Source organism: Engystomops pustulosus, chromosome 1, assembly GCF_040894005.1.
Source record: "Engystomops pustulosus chromosome 1, aEngPut4.maternal, whole genome shotgun sequence".
In the NCBI taxonomy this organism is placed as follows: domain Eukaryota; kingdom Metazoa; phylum Chordata; class Amphibia; order Anura; family Leptodactylidae; genus Engystomops; species Engystomops pustulosus.
The window spans coordinates 119,091,069-119,102,548 of record NC_092411.1 but is presented as its reverse complement, the minus strand read 5'-3'; positions in this window follow the sequence as shown (position 1 = coordinate 119,102,548).

The following is an 11,480-nucleotide window of genomic DNA, read 5'->3' as shown; positions in this document are numbered from 1 at the left end:
CTGTTGGGGTCCACATAAGGTCCATGTCATCGCTCTGTGACGGTAATGGAGCAGAATGGTCATACACGGCCGTCTGCTCCATTACTCTGGCGGAGCGATTTTTGCGTTTCCATATTTCACTCCCCACTTTCAAAAATCAATAACTTTTTTATTTTTCCACGTACAGAGCTGTGTGCGGCCTGTTTCTGCGTAACAAATTATACTTCCTAGTGACAGTATTAAATATTCCAGGCCCTGTACTGGGAAGCGGGAAGGAAAATATCAAATGTGTTTTTTATGGCTTTCACTGCGCGCTCAATAGGACTCCTCCCCTTTACTGCGCTCCATAGGACCCCTCCCCTTTACTGCGCTCCATAGGACCCCTCCCCTTTACTGCGCTCCATAGGACCCCTCCCCTTTACTGCGCTCCATAGGACCCCTCCCCTTTACTGCGCTCCATAGGACCCCTCCCCTTTACTGCGCTCCATAGGACCCCTCCCCTTTACTGCGACAACGAGCATGTCCCCCCCCTAGACAACGAGGATTTCCCCCCCTAGACAACGAGCATTTCCCCCTGCTAGACAACGAGCATGTCTCCCCCTGACCCCTAGACAACGAGCATGTCCCCCCCCAAGACAACGAGCATGCCCCCCCCCCTAGACAACGAGCATGTCCCCCCCCCCAGACAACGAGCATTCCCCCCCCTAGACAACGAGCATGTCTCCCCCCGACTCCTAGACAACGAGCATGTCCCCCCCCTAGACAACTAGCATTTCCCCCCCCCCTAGACAACGAGCATGTCTACCCCTGACCCCTAGACAACGAGCATGTCCTCCCCTGTGGCTGCGTGCCCTTTTTTGTGTGTTTGTGTTATTTTTGTCTTCCAGGACCGTGCCTGCTGTGGACTGCTTCGGATTCGAAGGATTACGTCTATGACCGACATTTCTAACAAATAAAATGGTCAACGAGGGTGTGTCTGCGTCTTTTGTTCAATAAAATTTTCTGAAAACGGTGTGATTATTTATTTTTTTGCGACACTCTTCATAGTTTGCCGTAGTAGTGGTGCCGGCTAGGTGACGGTGCTCATTACTAAGGGCTGGCCTTAGTGTTTGCCTTAATTTTTTTGGCAAATTTACACTAACGCCCATACCATTACCCCGGTACCCACCGCCACCAGGGGTGCCGGGAAGAGCCGGGTACAAACCAGTACCTGACCGTCTATAGATGGTCAGGTAGTGGGGCGGCTGCAGGCTGTTATTGTTGCGCTGGAATAGCCCCCTAACAGTGACCTATCCCAGCTCAGTAATAGCAGGCTGCTGCTGCTTTTTTGTATCTGGCTGATTTGAACAATAGGGGCACCCCATGCCGTTTTTCCCCCCCATTTTTTTGTAAAAATGGGGGAAACAGCCTGGGAGCCCCCTTTAAAGGGGGGACCCCACGCATATTTTTGTCAAAAATTTGAAGAAAAAACGGCATGGGGTGCCCCTATTTTTCAAATCAGCCTGATACAAAAAAGCAGCAGCAGCCTGCCATTACTGAGCTGGGATAGGTCACTGTTAGGGGGCTATTCCAGCGCAACAATAACAGCCTGCAGCCGCCCCACTACCTGACCATCTATAGACGGTCAGGTACTGGTTTGTACCCGGCTCTTCCCGGCACCCCTGGTGGCGGTGGGTACCGGGGTAATGGTATGGGCGTTAGTGTGAATTTGCCAAAAAAATTAAGGCAAACACTAAGGCCAGCCCTTAGTAATGAGCACCGTCACCTAGCCGGCACCACTACTACGGCAAACTATGAAGAGTGTCGCAAAAAAATAAATAATCACACCATTTTCAGAAAATTTTATTGAACAAAAAACGCAGACACACCCTCGTTGACCATTTTATTTGTTAGAACTGTCGGTCATCGATGTAATCCTTCGAATCGGAAGCAGTCCACAGCAGGCACGGTCCTGGAAGACAAAAATAACACAAACACACAAAAAAGGGCACGCAGCCACAGGGGGGGACAGGCTCGTTGTCTAGGGGGGGCATGCTCGTTGTCTGGGGGGGACATGCTCGTTGTCTAGGGGGGGGCATGCTCGTTGTCTGGGGGCGGACATGCCCGTTGTCTGGGGGGGACATGCTCGTTGTCTGGGGGGGACATGCTCGTTGTCTAGGGGGGGGCATGCTCGTTGTCTGGGGGCGGACATGCCCGTTGTCTGGGGGGGACATGCTCGTTGTCTAGGGGGGGACATGCTCGTTGTCTAGGGGAGGACATGCTCGTTGTCTGGGGGGGGCATGCTCGTTGTCTAGGGGAGGACATGCTCGTTGTCTAGGAGGGCATGCTCGTTGTCTAGGGGGAGTGGAATATGCCCCCCAATTATATACATAAATATACATTGGTGCCAGTGGATGCGTTGAAGGTATGAGCAGTGGCGTGGCCAGGGGGTGTGGTTAGGGGGCGTGGCTAGGGTGTGGCTTCTGTGGGTAAAAAAATCGCCGCGGCGCGCTTCGCGCGCCGCCATTTTGTCCCTCTTTCTCCTCCACAAAAGTTGGGAGGTATGCATAGTGTGTGCACTGTTCCTAGTAAATGTGTCCCAAAGAGTTGAAAAACAATCTTTTCAGCAAATTAATGTTATTGTTTGTATCATGAAAAATTATACAATTTTCGAATATATTTTCTGTATCAATTCCTCATGGTTTTCTAGATCTCTGCTTGCTGTCATTCTGTCAAAAGCTTCTAAGTTTACTGGCAGTGGACAGAAATCTGACCATGGTCAGACAGGTGTTTGGCTCGTTATATAACACACTGATCTGATTAACCCCTTAAGGATGCAGGGTTTTTTCGCTCATTTATCGCTCTCCACCTTCAAAAATCCCTAACTTTTTCATTTTTACGTGTACAGAGCATTGTGAGGGCTTATTTTGTGCGTAACAAATTTTACTTTCCCGTAATGTTATTTATTTTAACATGCCGTGTATTGCGAAGCTGAAAAAAATTTCCAAATGTGGAAAAATTGAAAAAAAGAACATCACGTTTTTGTGAGCTCAGTTTTTACGACTTTGACTGAGCACTTAAAATAACACCTCAGCTTTATTCTTTGGTTCGGTACGATCGCGGTGATACCAAATTTATACAGGTTTTATTGTGTTTTAATACATTTTCAAAAATTAAACGAATGTGTACAAAAAAGAAAAAAAAAATTTTGCCATCTTCTGAAGCTAATAACTTTTTCATACTTTGGCGCACGGAACTGTGTGAGGTGTTATTTTTGCGAAATGAGCCGACGTTTTCATTGCTACCATTTAGAGGTCTGTGGGACATTTTGATCAGGTGTAAAAGTCGCATTTCGGACATTTGAGCGCCATTTCCCGTCTCGGAGGTCACCGCCGGCCGTAACCGTTTTTATATTTTGATAGATCGGGCATTTTGGGACGCGGTGACACCTAATGTGTCTGTGATTTTTACTGTTTATTATGTTTTATATCAGTTCTAGCGAAAGGGGGGTGATTTGAATTTTTTATATTTTATTAATTTTTTTTATTTTTTTAACTTTTTTTTTCTTTTTCTTTTTCACTAATTCTTAGACCATCTAGGGTACATTAACCCTAGATGGTCAGATCGTTCCTACCATATACTGCAAAACTTCTGTATTGCAATATATGGCATTTTTGCAGCTCATTCATTACGATGAGCCACTGGCTCATTGTAACGAATCTGCAGAAGCTAGATAGCCTCAGGTCAAATGAAGACCCAAGGCTACCATGGCAACTGATCGCGCGCCACCGTCTTTTAAATGCCGCCCGCGACTTTGCCTGCGGCAATGAAAGGGTTAATAGCCGCGATGGGTGCAAGCACCGACCACGGTTATTAGCGGTGGGGGTTTGCTGCAATATGCAACAACCCCCACCCTTGTATAAAGAGGACTCAGCCCGTGAGCCCTCTTCATACATTCCCTATACCTCTGCGCCGTAGAGCTATGGCGCAGAGCGTTAAGGGGTTAATCTCTGTGATACCAACGAGTCGCTCACCTGCGTGACCAGGGTCAGATTTCTGTCCACTGCCAGTAAACTTAGAAGCTTTCTATAGCAGGACAGCAAGCAGAGATCTAGAAAACCACGAGGAATCGATACAGAAAGTATATTCAAAAATTGTATAACTTTTCATGATACAAACAATAACATTAATTTGCTGAAATGGGAATACCATTTTAAAGTTGTTTAGCATAATTTAAGGGGCTAGTTTGACAAAATGGAGAATTTAAGGAGGTTTCTGATATATAAGCCTTTCAAATCTCTTTGAAACTTTGTATGCAAATGTACTTATAAATTTGTTAACCTTCTAACATCCTAAAATAACAAAAGGATGTTCAACCCTTAAATGGACTCACCCCTTATTTGATTTTGCATTTCTGTTTTTTACTCCCCTCATTCCAGAAGTGTTAAATTTTTTATTTTTACATTTACAGAGGTGTGTGAGACTTTGTTATCTGCTGGACAAATTGTACATTTTAGTGGCACCCTTGAATATTCCATGCTTTATAGAGGCGGTCCCCTATTTAAAAATACTCGACTTACATACGACCCCTAGTTACAAACGGACCTCTGGATATTGGTAATTTATTGTGCTTTAGGCCCCTTCTCCACTGGCGTTTTTCACGCGCGAGTTCTGCGCGTGCATTTGACGCTCAGAACTCGCATTGCACTCTGTCCCATTGTATTCAATGGGTCTTTCTCCATTAGCGTGGTTTTTAACGCGCGTGCTTGCGTTCGTTTGCACGCGCGTCAAAATCGCAGCATGCTCTATTTTTGCGGGTCACGCGCGTTTTTCACGCCCCATTCAAGTCTATGGAGATGCATCAAGAACGCATTGCACTCGCAATCATTGCAAGTGCAATGCGAGTGCAATGCGTTTTAAACGTAAGGGTTGCTAGGTGACCAGAGTAACATTATTTCCCCTGCTCGCGATCGAGCATTTAATTAAAAAAACACAATGAAGAACAGTGAAGAATAGAATAAAATCATTGTACACAGTGAACACAGTGACCACAGGATCATTTAAGATAAAAACACAGTGCAGAACACAGTGCAGAATAGATTACAGATGTTCGGCACATCTGCTTACTTGTCTGGAGATACGCGCGGAGCGGTGCGAACAAAATAGCATGTGAAGAACAATATATATGTGTGTAGAACACATTGCAGATGTATTTAAACATCTGCAATTTGTTCTTCACACACATATATATTGTTCTTCACATGCTATTTTGTTCGCGCCGTTCCGCGCGTATCTCCCGACAAGTAAGCAGATGTGCCGAACATCTGTAATCTATTCTGCACTGTGTTCTGCACTGTGTTTTTATCTTAAATGATCCTGTGTTCACTGTGTTCACTGTGTACAATGTTTTTATTCTATTCTTCACTGTTCTTCTCATCTGCTAAATTGTCGGGAGATAATATACGCGCGGAACAGTGAAGAATAGATCGCCGATGTTTGCAAATTATCAGAAGACATTATTTTTCAATTAAATAACACATTTTAATCCCAAACCATGGTCCCTTTGAAATATGCTCGAGTCTCCCATTGAATCGCGCGTCAAAAATGCGCCGAAAACGCAAAAAAAACGCAAATTACTCCAAGGAAAAATGCAACAAAAACGCAGCAAAAACGTCAGTTTTTCACGCATTGCACACGCACGTGAAACGCAACGCTAGTGTGCAAGAGGCCTTAGTCCTAGGCTACAATGATCAGCTGTAACAGTTATCACAGGTGTCTGTAATGAAGTTTTTGTGTTAATATTGATTCTTATGACAACCCAACATTTTTAAAATCCAATTGTCACAGAGACCAAAAAAGTTCTGGCTGGGATTACAATGATGAAATATACAGTTCCGACTTACATACAACTTCAACTTAAGAACAAACCTACAGACCCTATCTTGTATGTAACCCGGGGACTGCCTGCATTGGAAATCTAGAACAAAATTCCAAGTCCGGTGAAATCAACAAAAAAAAAAAACACATTTGGAGCATTTTCTTGTAGGCACGATTTTTATGGCTTTCATTCTGCGCTTCAAATGACACTTCTTTGTTCTTTGAGTCAATATGATTTCAGGGATACCAAATTGAAAAAGGTTTTACTAGATTTTCATAGATTAAAAAAAATGTCAATGTTTTGTTTAAAAAAAAAACTTTGCCATTTTGCCAAATTCTGAGGCCAATAACTTTTTCACACTTGAAAAGACCTGTGTAAGGTGTCATTTTTTGCAGTATGTGCTGGCGTTTTAATTTATATCAATTTGGGACCTATATGACTGTTCTATCGTATTTTATTTAAATATTCACGGATGGAAAAATTTAAAAAAAGTGGCAATTCAGGCATTTGGGTGCTATTTTCCATTACAGTGTTCACTGTTCAATTTTTAAATGTTTTACATTTGTAATTTTTTAAATTTCTACATTTCTTTTGCTATTATTTTAGACCATCTAGGGTACTTTTACCCTGCAGGGTCTGATTGCTCATACTATATGCTGCAATACTACTGTATTGCAATATATGATCAATTTTGATGATGATATCTAATAGCCTGCCATCTGCAGGCTATTGAATATCATTACACATGATATGAGACTGTAGGCTACCATGGTAACCGATCGCCACCCTTTGATGGCGTCACGGCGCCCTTCTGAAGGTGAGTTAGGTGACCCTGTCGAGTTTGGCAGTAACAGGTGAAATATACCCCATGCAGTACCAGGACAAAATAGTCGTCTGCGAAGGGGTTAAAAAAATTATACCAAAATAAAAGGAACATATGGTAAATGTTATTTAGTAATTAATTTGATGCCTTGACTATTTCTCTGCAAGGTAGAATATTTCAAACATAAAAAATACAAATTTAACATCTCAAAACAATCTGAATATCACTTGGATAAGTGATGCATGTCAGATTTGGAGAATATGGCTCTGTCCTTAAGCTGAAAAAGACCTCTGTCCCTAAGGTGTTAATGGCATGTTGACATTGCGTTAACCAAGGGACTCAGCACTGGCGGCTCTGTGTACTTCTGCTCAGAAGTGCCCAGGGTAATTGGTCAACGTGCTCTATAACAAGTGGTGGTAACACAGATGTAAGTATGGGTTGCAGGTATTATTAAGGGTGCGAATCTTACATTGAGTGCCTGGACCTAGACCTAGGAGACAAAACTTAGGCTGGTGCCACACGTAGCGCTTTGTCTGCGCTTGCAAACGCAAACGCAAAACACCAGCGGCTCGTTCCCGATCGCATGCGTTTCCATAGAAACGCCAATGCGATCGTGCCGGGGCCCACCCCGGTGGGCGCGGCTTTGTCTGCGTTTGCATTTGCAAACACAGACAAAGCGCTATGTGTGGCACCGGCCTTATGGAAGCAGGAGGGAACTTTTAGGCTGTGTTCACACATGGCATTTGAATTGCTTTTACAAAAAATGCAAATGCCCAGGGGAAGGGCTCGGTCTGATTGTCCAGATGTGATCAGCAACCTAAAAATTTAAATCACCCCCCTTACCCTAGAACTGATATAAAAACATAATAAACAGTAAAAATCACAAACCTGTTAGGTATTGCTGTGTCTGAAAAAGCCAGATCAAAATATAAAAACGGCTATTTCCAGCAATTTCCCCATAACGGAAAATAGCGCCCAAATGTCCAGTAGGCTACTTTTACACCATTTTACATCACATTAAAAATGTAATAAAAAGTGATTGAAATGTCGTACAGTCCTCAAAATGGTAGGAATGAAAACGTCAGCTCATTTCACAAAAAGTGCCAACTCACAAAGCTCTGTACACCATAGTTAGGCAGAAAATAAGCCCTCGCACGCATGGTAAACATACAAAAACGCGTGTTTTCATTGTGTTTAAAAACGTACCGCATGACAATTGCACCTAGGAAACTACCTGGATGTGGATTTATAGTGTTTTTTTACACTTGTACCCTAAAATGTCAAAAGATTGGATTATTACATGGTTTCAAACAATTCAGTTCAGTTATGGAAATTATTAACTGTCGCTGACTTACTGTAGGTTTCCATTTACTTTTTAAAATTGCATGTACAGAAGCTTGCATGCAGGATAGCTGGGGTCTTGTAATAAACTAGTTTGCATTTTGTATTGCCTATGTAATTGAAAATATCCAATATTATAAATAGCACACTTTTCCTTATTTAAGTGCTTTATTGCTTAGCTCATGTTAAGCACGTGCATCATCCTGTAATATTGTCATCATTTTTATTCTATCATTCATCACTGTTCAAGAAAGCTGGCTTTGCTTACAACAGTACGTATAGTTTTAATGCATTGCCATAAAGCAGACTGCAAAGCTGTGATGAATGAAAGTACATATTAATGTCCAATATAAATAAACGATGAAACTCCAAAGTGCAACAAACCTTCCACAGGTTTAATAAACATATCAAGAATATGACAATGCAATATATGTGCCACTATATTATTCATCTTCTAGAGTAATTCTTGCATTTTTATTAGGAATGAATAATTAACCAAGTCATTTGGTCGTCGGGTCCCTTTCCTGATATGCTAACATTGCGATTTATGAATTTACAGTTCCTCAGAGACCATAGAAAATTCAATTACCTTTTACATAACTGTAAAATTGGTTTTATTTTGGGATGTAAAAGTATCCCTCTATACAGGAGATATGTAAAATAAACGGTGACTAAGTGCAAAGGCCAAGCATTATTTATAGAGAGAGGTTTGATCAAACTGTAGATGACATGATTGAAAAAAACTTGCAGATCTACAGTAACTAGAGAGTACCTTAAATATGGAACTGACTGAGATATAAATATACAGTAGACCAAGAAAATAGCCTAATATTGAATTATAATTTCTCATGTATTGGTAATTAATTAAAGGAAACCTACCACCTCGGATCGACCTGGTAGATAAGTAGATCTGGTGGCAGGTTCCTCTAATCTATAGTAGGATAGCCCTTTTTAGGGCTAATCTTTTAGTCCTCCAAATCTTTTATAATTTTTAATTGCCCTAATATGCAAAGTTACTAAAGAAGTTACTGGGGCGTGGAGTAGCTGGAGCTGAGGCTACAAAGCGCGGCTACTCCACGGCCCAGTAATCTCTTTCGATCCGCCTACCAATCCATCTTCAGCACACAGCTACGAGGAGCAGCGTGCATTCGTCCCCAAAGCTGGGTTCTGTACTAGGCATGCGCAGAACCCCGCTTCACATGCAGCTCCTTGTAGCTGCATGCTGAAGATAAATTGGTAGGCGGAACACAAAACCCCTTATCTGAGCACTACACAGTAATGGTATGCCACAGTGGCCATTATTTTAGCCCCCTATAGATTTTTTTTTTAGGTCCACTGCTCATTTTAATAGGATGGAGGATACACCAGTTCCATGTTCCCTTCATAGGACTTGTAGTACAGTGATGTCACCTGTGCCATTAAGCTTGTTTCTGGCTATGTATTTATGCTGTTTACTTTTGGTTTGCAGCTTGACTCCAATGCTGTATTTATGTATTGTACTTGGATCCTGAGCTGTATTTGTATATTGAGCATAGTTCTGGACTAAGCTCAGTTATGGTGCTTTGTTCACATGTTGCATTTACGTATCTTGGCTAGTAGCTTGGCTTGTGAGCTGCACTTTTGAATGGATCTTTGCTCAGATGGTGTTTATATGTACTGAGCTTGGCTTGGTAGAATATCAGAAGTAAAGATGTTCTTGCTTCTGTGACTACTATATTTGATTAGGTTCCCACCAGTCAGACTTAGCATTAAGACCCTGCTGTCAAGCTCCTGTCATTTAGATGAAAAAGACCAGCTATTGTCCAAGTCTATCTGCTGGTTTTGGGATTCCCAATATAATTCAGTATTATCATGCTGCAAGTTGAGTTGGCATGACCCTTATGTACACATTTTGGTGTTTTGCCATCTGATCTCCGAAAGAATACTGTGGCTGAAATCATTAGGTATGCCACTGATAATGACTTGGATCTTAGCTAAAATTATGGCTCTGTGGGATACTTTCTTGGAAAAACCTGAATATAACTCAATAACCCTCACTAACCGACGTCGACTATAAACTGTAATTCAGATTTCTTGCTAGGATTAAGGATTGTAGAAAATAAACTTTCAATCATGGCTGATTAAGGGGTTTACTGGATCAAGAACTAATGGGTGAGAAATAGCCTCAAAATTTGAAAGAACTTTCAGGAATCTCATTCTCTTCCAGCCTCGTAGGTTTATTTATATAACCAAGTTTTTATGGTCCTGGAAAGCAAACCAGGACGAAAACCTCACCGGCAGGAAAGTTATCGATATGTTATGCTATGAAGCAAGAATGTCAACAATCGCAGGACATGGCCTTTCTATTTCCAAAATTGTCCCTCAAAACCTCCTTGCTAGAAGCTGGGTACAAGGCTTTGATGAGTTGGTACATGGTTCCTACCAGATTGTTTACAATATTTAGGTTGGGCAATAATCGCTCTATAAAATGTGGCCCAGGAAGTCTAATTTTTCCATATTGGGTGGGAATGCCCAGTAATAGTTAGATTTTCATCTGAATTGTAAGACTTCATTAATGGTATTACAGAACGTCCATTCGGTGGGACCCAACAATCACCTAACTTAATGGGTCTTTATCAGCTCTATATAAAACTACATGCAGACTTATCCACCACATTGTGCTGGATGGAAAGAGTGAGATAGTGAGAGCATGGCAGTCTCCCTCAAGTTCCTTTCCTGTACATGAAGACCAAATTCACACAGGTCATGGTTAATGACCATTGGAGTAGTCTATTTGGGGAACTTGAAGTGCATCTTTCCCACATATCTTTGCTGAGGTACTCTCCTTATCTTAGAAATTTTTCTGGTCCGTTGTTCCAATGCAGCTGAGTACATAAGGTTTTACTGGGCACTTCCTTTTCATGTTTCTCTCTCATCCTCTCCTCTTCTCTATCCACCTGACTTCGGGTTATTTTTTAGGTTTATTATTGATCGAGGACTTGAGTTAGTAGCTGTGATAAATGGCTAGGGGAAGGGGGCCTATATTCCTCAGTGTTGGTACAAATCCTTCACTTTCTCCAGCCTCATCCCAAATAGCCTAATTAAGTTAAAGCTAGAAGTGTCATAAACTCCATAGGAGGTATAGCCTCAAAGTAGTTTCTGAGACGCCCTGGCACCGAGTGTTTCAGAGGCTTCCCTCCATTTTGTTTGACAAAGATGAAGGGTCATAAAAATCTTGACCAATATGTTGGTTATGGACAGTTGTGGAGTTATGGTCCATCTAAGGGCCAGATACATTTTTGGCATCGGTATAGCCAGGGGATCGTATAGCTATGACCAAGGAGGATCTAGCATTCTTGGACACAGAGATATAAATATCTTTGAATGAGAACATAGCAAATGGCTCAGGTTTGGTATTAATGTGATCCACAAATTCACCTTGATCCAATGAGACCAGAACCCTGACCCTATGCCTCCAGATCCCAGGTAGGAGGGTCCCTC